The 15,378-nt window shown below is 38.8% G+C and overlaps 1 pseudogene across 1 annotated transcript; it reads left to right on the plus strand.

Moving 5' to 3' along the window:
* Positions 1-1,599: 1,599 nt before the first annotated feature.
* On the plus strand, positions 1,600-4,682 carry LOC148021314 (cysteine-rich receptor-like protein kinase 25; annotated as a pseudogene). Its single transcript, XR_015694708.1, has 6 exons — positions 1,600-2,827; positions 2,959-3,092; positions 3,175-3,378; positions 3,455-3,707; positions 3,804-3,954; positions 4,053-4,682. The product of XR_015694708.1 is annotated as a cysteine-rich receptor-like protein kinase 25 (transcript).
* Positions 4,683-15,378: the final 10,696 nt, after the last annotated feature.

Raw genomic sequence — 15,378 nt, forward strand, 5'->3', positions numbered from 1 at the left:
GCTTTGCGAGAAATTTGGTAAAGGAAAGAGGTTTTTGATTTAGCTCGAGCAATGTGAAGGTGAGTTGCAAAGATTTGTTCTATATCTCTTTGAAGCCTATCCCTCAAAGGGGCTTCTTGAAGCTTTGAGACAATGTGGTGGGGAAGTAGAATGGATGCAAATGTTTCATGCTGTGTACAAGTTATGGCAGATTGTGGTAGTCCTACCTGCAAGTTCAGCTGCTTGTGAAAGAGGGTTTTCAAAACAAAATCGTGTTAAAAGTGAGGAGAGATCATGTTTATCTCTCACCACTTTAGATATCTTCTCCAGAAAACTTGGAAAAAGTAGATTGGGATTTGATTTTTGAGGTATGGAAAAATATGAAGGTGAGACACACTCAAGCTTTAGGGGCATCATAAGAAGTAACAACAATGACTTTTGGATATTACTATGCCATGGGCATTGTACAAGAACTTTTTGTAATCACTTTAACATTTTGTTGGCAACTTGCCTGAATTTATATGATATGCAATGTACATGCCCTCTTATGAGTACTAAGACAATAGGAATTTTTTGTAATGACCTTTAATATTTTTTTTGGATGCTTGCCTAAATTTATATGATATCAAATATACATGTTCTCTCTTTTTCATGTATTTAAGTCTATTTGTAAGTGCTTTAAAAAGTTTTTAATATAAATAGTAGCTGTTTTTTTGTAAGTTAAGATAGCTTTGTCCTTGTAAGTACTTTAAAGAGATTTGAATATAAATAGTAGCTGTTTTTTTTTATAAGTTAATCTAGCTTTATCATCTATGTTATATGTAATCCATAGCTTTCTTTGATACATAGGTAAACTTTTAAGTTCATAATGTATAATGCTTTTAGGTAACATTAGTTTTTAATTGTATGACACTTGAGTAGTTTAAAATAATTTTAACTTCAATATAATCCTTGATTTTAAAGTGCATATGTCATGTTTAATTGCATGCACGATTTGCATCTAAATCTAGTTTGCGTTATACATAGATTGGTTATTTCCTTTGACTTTTTTAATACATGTTGTCAAAAATATGACTTTCTACTTTACTTACATATTCAAATGCTATAATGTAGTGCTTATCAACATGCTTCAATTTTTAAATACATAGTATGTAGTACTTTTAGAAGCATTATTTCTTATTTGTACGATATCTAAGCAATTTAAAATAGTTTAAGCTTCAAATCAATTTTTAAAATTGATTTCATTATGGAAAGTCTCAATTGAATATATAATCTAATCCAACTTTACTTGTGTTATATGTGGATTCGACTATTCTACTCTTATACTACAATATATGAGAGTTGAAGTAAACTATTAAAAAACATCCTTCAACTTAGAAATGCTCATAAAAAATGTACTTATCTAATGAAGGTTATTCCATATCTTTAGCATCATTTTTGAAGTGCAAACTCAGTTTTGCCCTTCAAAAAGAAAAGACATGGTACCCTTCAAATTTGAGGGCTGATGGGCTATGCCCGAAGTGCAAAAAGGAACTAGAATCAATTCCACATTTATTCATGAAATGCAGTCGTAATGCTAATATTCTTGATCTTTTGTAGGTTGTACTGTTGGTTTTAAAAATGAAATTTTGCGTCCTATGCTTTGAAGTTTGCTTTGAAGACTCTGGAGACTCGAGAGTAGACGCTTGATCCAGTAGGATGTTTGATGTCCATCGAATATGCAAGGAATTCAGGCACCCTGGCCACAGAGGCCATTCTTGTCAAGTCAACAAACAAGTCGTAGGAAACCCATTCCACTCCATGAAAGTTCCGTGATCGTCTATGGCAGGAGCACTGCAGCATGGCTGGCCGGGATCGGTGCTCCTCCTGTTTGTTCTTGTTCTGTGCTGTTGTTCCAGGCAATTCACGCTACAAGCTCAGTCAGCTCTTACGGATTGGGTCTACGGGCTCTGCAACACGGCCAGTTTCGCGAGCAACAGCACGTTCGCGGTTAACCTCAACGAAGTGATGGGCGCGCTGCGGCAGGACTCGTCGACGTCTCTCTATGGGAACCACTCAGTGACATCCGCTTCGTCAAACGTGTCGGATGTGTATGGGATGTACCAGTGCAGGGGCGACGTCTCTCCGGCGCAGTGCCGCTACTGCGTGTCGACGATCTTGGCTTCGGCCTCCTGCGGGCCGACCATAGGCATGCGCATCCTTCTGCAGGGCTGCTACCTGCGCTACGAGCACTCCAACTTCCTGGTCGGCCCCGACATCGGGCTCGTGACAAATAACTGCTCCCCCACGTCCTACAACAGCAGCTCCCGCTCCGGTCAGCTCTACAGCGCTAATCTTCGCGCCGCCCTCAACCTCACCTCCCGGGAGGCCCCCTCCCATTCCGGCCGCTTCTGGGCCGCCACACGTGGCAGCGGCCAGACCACCGCCTACGCACTCGCGCAGTGCGTGGGCTACATCTCCCCCTCCCAGTGCGCCTCCTGCCTCTCTCAGTTCTCCGGTTTCTGCAACAACTCCCTCGACGGCGAGGTCTACTTCGTCACCTGCTACTACCTCTTCTCCAACAGCCCCATAGTCCTCTTCAACGCCTCGTCTACTGCCGTAGCGCCTAATGCATCCGTATCCCCTGCGCCTTCCCCAGCTAATACCACAGCCCTCTCTCCGGCACCTTCTCCCCCGCCAGCAGCTTTATTGTTCAATCAGCCAAAGAAGAAAACGTCTTCCACCTCCGTTCCTGTCGTGGTGGGAAGTACTGTAGCGGGCGTGCTCGTCCTCGCTGCTGCTGTGGCTGCGGCCGTCCTCCTTTTCCGGAAACGCCGAGTCCGAAACCAGGTCACAGTTGTAACTCGAGGTAAGGCGCTGCAGCTCCTGCAGACGTCTTTCCGACAACAAGCTATAGATACTTTCTCGAGTGTGTACATATGAAATTTGTATTCCTAATTTATATTCTATTGAGCTATAGATACTTTGTCGAGTGTGCAGACAAGTCTTCGAGCCTGCCTTACCGCTTCCAGCAGGGAGCAACAAAATTCACTCTTGATGAGCTCCGACAGGCAACAGGCGACTTCGATCCGAAGAACAAGCTAGGGGAGGGAGGATTCGGCCCTGTTTACAAGGTGCTTCTCTCTCTCTCTCATGTTCTGGCCGATATATAAATTATAATAGCCTCTCACGCTATGCTGTTAATGTTGTGCCCAGGGACGCCTCACTTCCGGGCAGGAGGTTGCCATCAAGACGCTCTCTGCCGAGAGCCATCAGGGCAGTTCCTCTCTGAGGTCAACCTCATCACCACTGTCCAGCATCGGAACCTCATCCAACTGCTGGGATGCTGTGTGGAAGGCTCACAACGCCTGCTCGTCTACGAGTATCTCCCGAACTGCAGCTTAGACTTGTTCATATTCGGTAAATCCTCTCAATCCTTGTCCCGCTTTTAGTTCTTTGGATACATACAATTGAAAATTTTTTACATGCGGAGTAGGCACACTTGCCCATGCAGGCTCAGATCCACCACGGAAGTTAGAATGGAGAACTCGGTTCGACATCATCGCGGGCATAGCCCGGGACCTGTCTTATCTCCATGAAGATTCCCACGTCAAGATCGTGCACAGAGACATCAAAGCCAGCAACATCCTTCTAGACAGCAATTTCAGCCCCAAAATTGCTGATTTCGGCCTGGCAAGATTCTTCTCGGACGATGTCACTCACGTCATTACAACTGTCGCCGGAACCCGGTGAGCTATTACCCTCTTCCCTCTTCTTTTCAATTCTACCTCGTTGTTGTTTGTGCAGAGAAGGCTTACTTATTTATATGTTTCCCATTGAGAAAGGGGCTATGTGGCACCTGAGTACGCCATTGGCGGACAGCTCACGGAGAAGGCAGATGTTTACAGCTTCGGTGTACTTGTACTGGAGATCGTGACTGGAAGAAGGATCATAGATCAGACCTTGCTGCCGGAGAAGCAGCATTTGCTCGAATGGGTAATGGGAATCCTTGCCTGTTAAATCGGATGGATTTCTGGTATTTAATTTGTATGGCATCGTCATGGATCTTTGATGATGACGATGATGAGTTGCAGGCATGGGCGGTGTTTGAAAGGAGACAACATCACGAGTTATTGGATCGGAAGATGGGCAAGTCCGGCATCGAGAATGCAGATCAGGTAGTTCGCGTGGTGCATGTGGCTCTTCTGTGCATACAAACTGTGCCAAACGTCCGTCCCAGCATGTCTGAGGTAGGCTCTATGTTGCTCGGCCAGTCTGAGTTGCTGTCCTTGCCTTCGAAGCCCACCATCCCCGGCTTTGAAGCCTACCCGACAACATCCAGTTCATCATAAGCAGCAAAATATTGTGCCACCATGGCGTTCCCACCTTAGCATATGCGATCTGCCTTTTATTTTGAAGGCCTCAAAGCCAACTTTTATTTTGAAGGTCTTACAAGATCTCCCTTTTCTATGTAAAGATATATGACTCTCTTTGATTTGAAATGTTGGCCAACTTTTATTTGGAAAATCTTACAATATCTCCCTTTTCTATTTAAAGAGATATAACCCCCTTTCATTTGAAGGGTTACATATCTCTAACCTTCCTAAAAAGATGTAACCTCCTTTGAAGTAAGACACAAACTATGCTTAACTTGCTCTAGTGGCAGAATTAACGCGTAAATTCCACAAGCCACACCATTATTGCACATAGTAGTCCTTGCATGGTGCCTCACATACACATACTTATGAACTACACAAATGTTTCTACACATGTACATGACAATCATAGACATACACACATGTATGCACACCTACATAAAGGTACATAGATACACATGCATGTTATACACAAATATGCACGCAAGCAATGTCCTAAGGTATACACACCTATGAAACACACAAATGTGCAAACACACACACACAAACACTTGCATGCATACATGCACACTTATACATGTGCACACACACACACAAATGATACCAAAATTACACAAATGCATACACTTTTTAATGCACATATATATAAGCACATGTATACAATCTCATATACAAACATACTTATGCACGAGAGAGAGAGAGAGAGAGAGAGAGTCAAGTTTGAGATAGAATTTTCAAATTGAAACTTGAGAGTCTTTCTCTCCCTTTTTCTATTTATTCAATAGTTACTCTTTCCCTATTCCTTTTGTGATGAGAACATATGAGATGGTTCTATCAAAAGTTGAATATGTACATGTGTTGTTATGTCTCTTTCTCACTTCTTATATTTTGTTCACTTAAGAGTTATCTTTTTCTCACTTATTTATTTGAACGAGCATACAAGATGATTCTTTAATGGTGTGGTGTATATGTGTGCACACATGAACACACATTATTTTTTTTAAAAGAACATATGAGATAATTTTTAAATGATGTGTTGTGTATGTGTGCACACATGAATACACACACATAGACACGCACAAAACACAAATATGTAGACCCATGCATATATACATGCCATACAAGGACACATGCATACATTTACATATACACATGTATATATACATACACAAGCATACATACTCAAAACACACATAGACTTATATGAAATGTACAAATATGTACAGATATCCATGTCTATGCACAAATACATACATATACATACATATGTGTAGATGTGAATACAGAGACATCCACAAACACAAGCATTTTGATTATTTCTATAAAATGGAAATATTTAGGCATATCACCATGGTTGTGATCATAAAAATAGAGGAAACTCATGAAATAAATTTAGAGACTTATAATTAGTTATAGGTAATGAAATTTGCAAATCGATTTTTCTAATGCTAAATGGCCTATTATGGAGTAGCATGTCACGGCGAACAATAGTGGATAGAGAAAATCCCCTATTGAGCCAATCAACTTCATAGCTTTTTAACACTAGTAAGGATATGTGGTGCCTTAACTAGACCCGAGCTATCAAAAAATGGCCCTTGCTAGTGGCCAATATGTTTCATGTCATTATGGGCCCCTATTCTACTATTGACCCACGTAACCTAAACATTTCCAGATGCAAACATGTACGCATGCACATATATATATATATATATGAGATAATTTTTTTTAAAAGAACATATGAGATAATTTTTAAATGATGTGTTGTGTATGTGTGCACACATGAATACACACACATAGACACGCACAAAACACAAATATGTAGACACATGCATATATACATGCCATACAAGGACACATGCATACATTTACATATACACATGTATATATACGTACACAAGCATACATACTCAAAACACACATAGACTTATATGAAATGTACAAATATGTGAAGATATCCATGTCTATGCACAAATACATACATATACATTTATATGTGTAGATGTGAATACAGAGACATCCACAAACACAAGCATTTTGATTATTTCTATGAAACGGAAATATTTAGGCATATCACCATGGTTGTGATCATAAAAATAGAGGAAACTCATGAAATAAATTTAGAGACTTATAATTAGTAATAGGTAATGAAATTTGCAAATCGATTTTTCTAATGCTAAATGGCCTATTATGGAGTAGCATGTCGCGGCGAACAGTAGTGGATAGAGAAAATCCCCTATTGAGCCAATCAACTTCATAGCTTTTTAACACTAGTAAGGATATGTGGTGCCTTAACTAGACCCGAGCTATCAAAAAATGGCCCTTGCTAGTGGCCAATATGTTTCATGTCATTATGGGCCCCTATTCTACTATTGACCCACGTAACCTACACATTTCCAGATGCAAACATGTACGCATGCACATATATATATATATATATATATAGAGAGAGAGAGAGAGAGAGAGAGAGATCTTGGAAAAGATTCAATTTGGATATTGAAATTTGAAAATTGGAGAAAGTGAATGATTTTATCAAATTGTTTAATAACTTTACTATAATGTGATTCTTATCTTTTCTTCTAAAACTTTCACCTAGTTCCTAATATCATGCAATGATTACTTGAATCATTTGAAAATTATTGGGTGAATGCATAGTATAAAGCTCAAGGAAGTTACTACATATATATATCCTCTATATCATGTGCATTCAAGGTCTATTTATAAATATCCTTACTTGTGAATTTTTGCTAAATAAAACATAACCCTCTTCTATTCAATCTGTAAATAACCCCTTTATATTATCCTTTTGTATGTAAAAAATGGTATTTTAAAAATACCTTATTTTGAATCCATGTGATACACACATATATTCATGAGTAACTTACTCAAGGTATAAAGCCATGCAAATCATCGATGCTAAGCATGAGGTAGTGCTATAAGTTTGGTGATTTTCACACTAGTTAGGATAAAATAACACATGAAAGTGGCTAATCCCATACAAATTGTATGTACATTTGATTACCACAAACTATATCGACTCATAGATTGATATTCTTGCTAATACAATGCCACCATGTGAATTTACATATAAGTACATATCCTTGCTTTCATCCTCTATATTTGGATACAATCCTAATAACCATTTATGTATATATATTTGTTCTATAGGGAGTAATTGTCATTGTGGTGGCTTGGAAGGCAAGTGGAAGGTGGAATCATGAGTGAAAGCAAGAAGAGTGCAAGAGTTATGGAGGTTTAAGCAAGAAGAAGAGATATCCATATACAGAAACTCAAACAATCATAATATGTGATCTACCTTTACTTATTTTATTTGTTACTATAAAAGAATTAAGAATAAAGGAGCAATGATGGGTGCCCACCACCTTCAATGCACATGTGTGTGGATCTATAAATAGTAAATGTAGGTAGTTAGGCATATGTGGCTTTTAACTGCTAACAATCTCACACTTAAAAGGAAATGTACCTTACTGAGAAGTAAAATAAAAATGAGAAAAGTACAACATGTAAATAGAGTACAACAAGATGAGAAAAGACATCATCTCATCCTATGTCCATCAACCTCCTAAGAAAGGCATATTGTTTCATGGAAGATGTTTAGTGAGCAGATTAGTAGGATTTATATCTGTAGACATCCTAATAAGCTTAACGGACTTATCTTCTACCACTTTTTTGATGAAGTGATAGCATACCTCACTGTGCTTTATCTTTGCATGGAAGACCAGATTATGAGTAAAATGAATGGTACTCATTGAGTCTGAATGTAGTGTAGGAGTCATAGTTATACCAAGATTTGCAACCATACAACCTGACCATAGGACCTCCTTGCAAGCCTTAGGGATTGTAATGTACTCAACCTTGGTAGTAGACAAGGCTGTGCATTTCTACACCTTGGATGTCCAAGAGATAGCACCTCCAACCTTGGGAGTAGACAAGGCCATGCATTTCTCCACCATGGACATCCAAGAGATAGCCCCTCCAACACAGGTAAATATATACCCAAATGTAAAATTTCTACTATTTGCATGTCTTAAAAAATCAAAGTCAATAGAACCCATGACTCTTATATCCTGGCTACCATAGCAAATGCACATATCTCACTGTCTTTAAGGTATCTCATGATACCCTTTATGGCATCCCAATATCTCTTAACAAGTGTAGCTATATAATGTGCCACAACTCGTGCTATAAATCATATGTTAGGACAAGTGGAGATCGTGGCATACATCAAAATACTTACTACAAATGCATAGGGAACATTGGCCATCATGGCCCTCGCATCATATGACAATGAAAGCATCAAACATATGAGGTGCCTACTTAAGCCCATAAAGATTCTTCTTTAATTTTCACATTGGGTGTTTTTTGCCTCTTTCCATAAAGCCTTTAGGCTACTACATATAAATGTCCTCATGCAAGTCTCCATGCAGAAAAGCCATCTTGACATCCATTTGATAGAAATCCAAATCCAATTGAGCAATTAAGGCCACAAGCCTAAAGTCTAGGATTGTCATTTTGATAATAGAACATAAGATCTCATCAAAATCAACTCCATTTTCCTACTTAAAGCCCTTAGCAATAAATATGGCCTTATATGCTGAGTTAGGGTGAGAGGTCTTCAACTTGTACATCCATTGCATAGCAATGTGTACCTTTTGTCATGTAAAGTAACTAAGTTCCATGCATTATTATCTTGCAACATAAAATCAAACTCAAACTATATAGCTCTCTCGTAGAGTGGGAATCACCTTTGCACATAGTCTTTCCATAGTAGGTAAGTGGCTCAATAGAGTCTATCATCCCATGACATAATCCATAGAGGACTCATAGCGATCATGAGGACATGAAGTTCTACCAAAGCATCTCAAAACATAATCCATAAAGAGATCATAGCGATCATAAGGACATGAAGGTCTACCAAAGCATCTCAAAACAGATTGTGGGGCCTGTACCACCTATCCTATTTTGTTTAACATCATGATCTTGGATAGCTTACCTTGAATACTACATTATCAACTACAACATGTTGTTTCACTAGGGCTGGCTATACCATAATAGGAGACTCCTCCTAAAAGATCACCCTATGTATCTCAATTATTTGCTTTGGTTTTATATGTACCTTATCCTCATGGAAAATAACATCACTATTCTATGAGTAACCTTATGAGCCTACAAATCCTAAAGATAATAGCCCATCTTACCTACATCCCCATATCCAAGAAAGATGTATTTGATAGACTTTGGATTGAACTTATTTCACTTGTTTTTGGAAATATGGAAGAAAGCCTCACATCCAAAGTCTCATAAGTGTGCATACAAGGGAGGTTTTTCAAACCATACCTCTATTGGGACAAAAAATGGGCCCGACACTAGCTCTGTGACTCTAGTCACCAGGAGGATATAGACACTATGATTTGATCACCTGAAACCAAGAAAAACATCATTTTTCCTCTCAAACCATGCATTTTGGGTTTCTAAAAAGTAATAATTCACAAGAACATACACAATATTTTATGGTTTCAATTCTCAAATATATCACAACCAAGATTTAAATAAAATTTCATCACATATGAACATGATTTGTACCATGAAATGTCAAAAAGAATCCAAATTTCCTTTAAAAAAGAGACTTACTACCATTTTTCATATTTTGGTCTCAAAAATTGATTTTATGGATGGTGACTGGATCCACCATTGGTCTCCAAACAACATTGGCCATCACTACTCAGCCTTGACATGGTCCCATATCAATCCGATTCAAGTTGGATAGTCGATCTCCATCCCGATCTTCTCACAAGATTTCCAACATGAATAGCCAATAAGAGAAGAGAGAGAGAGGAGGGAGAAAGACTAATTTTGAATCTCCCTGATTAGTTGATCATTTACAAAGGTGGAGGCGGCAATTGGAAGTAAAATATTGTAGTAATCAGTGTGTGTAATCTCTTGTTGCTAGAGGTGTATTGAGCCTCTAATGGCAACCCCCCCCCCCCCATTATGTCAATTTTTGGGGGTGGGAGGCACCAAAGGTCACCCCCCCTCCCTCTAAAGTCTCTATTACACTCTTTCTTGCTCCTTTATGGTCGAGCAGTTGCAACTTCAGTTTTTGGTGTCCAAATCAAAGTCCAAATTTTTTTGCATGATTGTCTGGGAGTCTCGCACTGCTTGGACTTTGTTCTACTTCATTCCGACACTTGGAAATTTTACTAAAAATCAATGGCTATTGCAAGGTTTATCTTCAAAAGTGCTCTTCAATCCCACCTTCCACATCTGCTTAAATTTTTCAGGTCTACATCCATTGCTTCCAATGAGCTTTTGTTTTCACCTTAAAGTAACCAAAATTTGGTACATTTTTGGGTTTTTTTAATGCTTAAAATCCTACTTTCATTGGTAACCACGGAATAGGAAAACTCAACTCGTCAAATCCATGAATTGATTTGCATGTTCATAGACCATAAAGAGCATCACGTTGCTACAAAGAAAAATACAAAGTGAAACATAAACACAACTCTCACTCGACCTCTTGACAAAATCTAGGCATGAAGATCCACAAGGGATTGGCTGAGCATAATGTAACAGAGATCTGGAGCTAGTCGCTAAACCAACTTATCCAACATAGCCTCATTAAAAAGAACTATCCGAGACAACATTCTAAGTGGTGGTTCGATTTGTTGACTTGACCTAGGATGACTAGACCACGAACTCCTACTAGGACGAGGACTCTGATAGCTTGGTCTCCTATTTTTAGATACTTTTCACTTATCATTTTTTAATACTTCAAGACTTGATACTTGAGTGTATAAAAAGAAGGGAGCTAAGCATATTGTGACCCAAGGAGAACAGGGCATCAATCTTAGGTCCTGTCTCAGTACCCAATAACCTATCTAGCTCATGCAAGGCAACACTATATCATTTTCTTCTTTCACTCTTTTATTTTTTATCCAACCATCCTTATTTATTTTTTTGGCTGAATGTCACCTCTTGGAATACAAGCATCGGCCCTTAGGGTCTATCACTTGTCCCCAAAAACCTACCAGGACTTTGCAAAGTAATGATCATGTGGTCTTGGAATTTTTCTTTGCTTTCTTTTCTTTTTCTAGGGGTCAGAACCCCTTTTTACAAACCTTCATATACTATATTTTCCAAATATATTTATCACTTTTTTGTCTTTATTTTCAACAGGCTTCCCTAGCTACCTCACAACTAACATAAGCTCCTAGAAATAACTGCCTAGTAGGCTAGTAGAACATGGTCACTAGTGTTACTCACAAAAGTAGCTCTTGGAGTGCTCGACAATGTTTTTAGAGGGGGTGGACAATTGCTTAGACCTCCCCCAAATATATTGAACTAAACCTTGGGACTTCATGCCTTGACTTGTCGGGCCCCAAAAGAAGAAAACTTCCCACAAACACATATACATTCAGATTAAGGGGTAAAAAACTCAAAAAGGAAGAATAACACCTGGACTCGGCCACAAAAAGCTTATGCACAAGAAGAGGCTCCCTCTAGGCACTTCTTCACATTTGTTTGGTGCAATACTAAAATAAAAAACCATCAAATGCATGAGCACCAAACAGACATATAGCCCTCTTGACCTAACGAAATAAATCATTTTCCTTTGAAATAAATTTCCCTCTTGGCCTTATGAAATATAACCATATAACACACCATCCAACAACCCACTACTAAAAGCAAACCCTTGGTCCCCATATAAAATTTATTGAAGTATAGAACTAAACCCAAGGAGTGAGCTGCTCATGCCTTACACACTAAATGCATCAAATTCATTCCCCTGCATAAATGACAAGGGATGTTGGATGAATATTTCATTGAATAATTCTATGCATTCATAAAAGAGTAGGAAGATTGTCAATCACTACTATGTGCCTCATGACTCATACTTACCATTCGTGGCTATAACAAGATATGTTAGCAACAAGTAGTCCCCACAGTAGTCTTAGTCTAATAAGATTGGACAATTCTAATAATCTCTTAGGACCAAAGTTGAGAAATACATCCTTAACTGCAAAGCGATTCCACTAATAAGGAACCAGCTTTGATAAGTCACAATCTCAAAAATTTCAAGTATATCAAAGCATGCATGATGATAAATCCGCAAAATGCAATCCCTCACACTATGAGTCCCATTCAATTGGTTGATCACTAACTATGAGTCGTCGTCCACCAATAAATGGCGCATACCACCATATCGGGCTATATTCAGCCCCATGATTAAGGCCTTATATAGACCATGTTATTAGTAAAAGTGGTGCCCAAATAGACTCCCATTTTCAAAATGACTCTATCTTGAGGGTCTTTAATAACCATATCGATACTCACATGCATAGTGGGTCCTCGTGAAGCTCCTCAAAATAAAAAGTATAGACCCATTCTTCGCTGACAAGTCATGCCATACAAATTAGTCTAGTTGTACTCATGGTAGTCAAAGTTGAGCCAAGAGAGAGGATGTATGATGGGTACAATTCCTCCTTCCTCACTAAACTCAATAGGAATGCTAATAAGAACTCTATGGTAATGGTGGTAGTAGATCTTAATATCCCATGTGAAATATCCGTCTTTCCACTCAGTAATATGATAACCCTTACTCCACTAGATCACATGACCTTGGTGGTAACATTGCTCTAAATCTAGATGTTCAAGATAAGGAATGATTCTACACATTGGAGTGCCTTGGAATTTGCTGCAAGTTTAAGTTGGATCCTAGAAGACTTGCAAAGGTATCAGGTTCAACATCAGCCCCTACACATAGTAGGGCTTCAACTTATTAAAGTTTACTTTGTTTTTAAACTCTATCCCCTTACAAATATACTAAAAGGGCTATAGAATCATTCTTTCATATATAAACAATCTCATTAGGACCATTCCATTTGGGTTCTAACTTGTCAGGAAATAATTCATGACATGCATCATACATAATGCTCAAACCGTAAATTTGATGGTTCCATTGGCTTTGAAAGGGGGGGAAAACCACAAAACACTTGCTTAGAATTCTTCCAGATCACTACTTATTGACCCTTCACAAATTTATATCTTTTAGCATGAATGTCATGAAGCACTTTCATCCTCTTTTTCCCTATCTCTTGATCTAACAAAGTCTACAATCGGATCTCATCAAGATATGCTAGAGAGGTCAACCTTTGTTGCAATGCTTCCTCTTTACCCAAAGAATGGTTCAACGAAAAATGCATAGTAGATAACTCAACTTCCAAGGGCAAGACACACTCTTCCCTATATACAAATTTAAATGGGTTATGCTTGTTACTCACTTGAACATAGTATTATAAGCCTAGGCAGCCCAGTGAAGTTTCTTGTCCCAGTCGCCCTTACCCTTAGATACACCCTTGGATAAAATCCCTGGAAGATTGCTTGTTGGTACTCTCTCCTTGTCCATTCTCTTGGGGATTATATGGAGTGATTTTATTATGTTTAATTTTTAGAGCTTCAGTCAAGGCTTCTATGAGCTTATACAAAACATGTGTCCCACGGCCATACAGTAGTTCTTTAAGTGGACCGAAATGGTAGACAATTTGTTCCATAATAAAACTAGTTATTTCCTTAGCATTGTCCTTCATTGTAGCTTGAGCTTCAAACCATTTTGTAAAATAGTCTGTCACCACAATGATATAACGCTTCCGTGTAGTAGATGAAGGATGCGTAGGTCCAACAAAATCGATACCTCACTTCTCAAAGGGAAAAGTCATAAGAATAGGAGTAAGTGGTCGCTTACAATTTCCCCTAGCATCATGCCTCTGACAAACCAAGATGCTTAACATATGCAAAAGTATATTGGAAAATCATTGGCCATCAATAACCATTACATAAAGCTTTATGCGTAGTGAGCCATGCAGGAAAATAGTCTCCACATGCTAAAGCATGACATTTCCCTCTCTATAAAAAGCGAAGTGTGCTGCTTAATCTTCCTCTTCTTGAATTTAGAAAGAGTTTCCCTAAGGTTCCCTGTTGATAGATAATGCATGGTAGATGCATACCATGATGGAATAGAGGTTGCATCAAATTTGCATAAATCGTCACAGTCATTAATATCAATGTGGCTCACCACCAAAATCTACTAGAAACTATGATACCATGCAGCTTTGGTGGCTTGCTCCTAATCTCATAGTCAAACTCTTGCAAAGAGATCAACCAGTTGGCTAGGCAATTAGGGAATTGAAGCTTGTTCAGTAATAAGCACAATCCCTCTACCTTGGTAAAGAACACCACCTTCTCATAAAGAATAGTGTCTAAACTTCTTGGTGGTGAACACCATAGCTAAGCAAACCTTCTTCAAGTAGCTGTAACTAAGCTCTAAAATTTCCAACTTTCAGCTTGGGAATACAATAGGATTATAAGTTGTGCCTCCAAAATTTGGGATAGGAAACAACTAATACTACGCCTTGTCATAGCCATAAATATATAGAAAATCTCACCCCTTTTTGGAGCTTTCAAAATCAGTGCTTTGGATAATTTTGTTTTGACATCTTCAAATGCCACTTTGCATGATTTTGTCCATTCAAAAACATAACTGTGAGATAAAAGATTCATCAACCAGGATAACAAACATTCACTCAATGCATTGATGAAACAATGATAGCACCCCACACAAGAAACAAAACACTTGAGCTTGCCTCAAGGATCGTGGAGCTATAAGAGTGCAAAAAAGAGGAGGGTACTTGATCAAGCATCAAGCTAAGCTCACTATACCCCATAGGTAGGGAGAGTGCGTCGGCTATGTGAGAGGTAGCCATGGCAGCTCAACTTGAAATGCTTGACCAATAAGCGGTCCGTAGGTCTCAAGGGTTGAGCGAGAGAGGTCTCTTCATTTTGGTTCCATTGCTGGGACCGACGGATTTGAGTCTTGAGTGCCGCGCTCTTCGAATCGAGCATGGAAGTATAGTTTCATCCCCGAACCGGTGCTTGAGGTAGATAGGAGATTTAGGAGTGTTAATCATAAAAAAAAAGTAGGTATTTTTGGGTTTTGATGTGTAGATGGATAGGCTAAAGAAGCATGGAC

Source organism: Lygodium microphyllum, chromosome 18, assembly GCF_053477565.2.
Source record: "Lygodium microphyllum isolate KBCC chromosome 18, Lygodium_microphyllum_v1.1.10, whole genome shotgun sequence".
Lineage (NCBI taxonomy): Eukaryota > Viridiplantae > Streptophyta > Polypodiopsida > Schizaeales > Lygodiaceae > Lygodium > Lygodium microphyllum.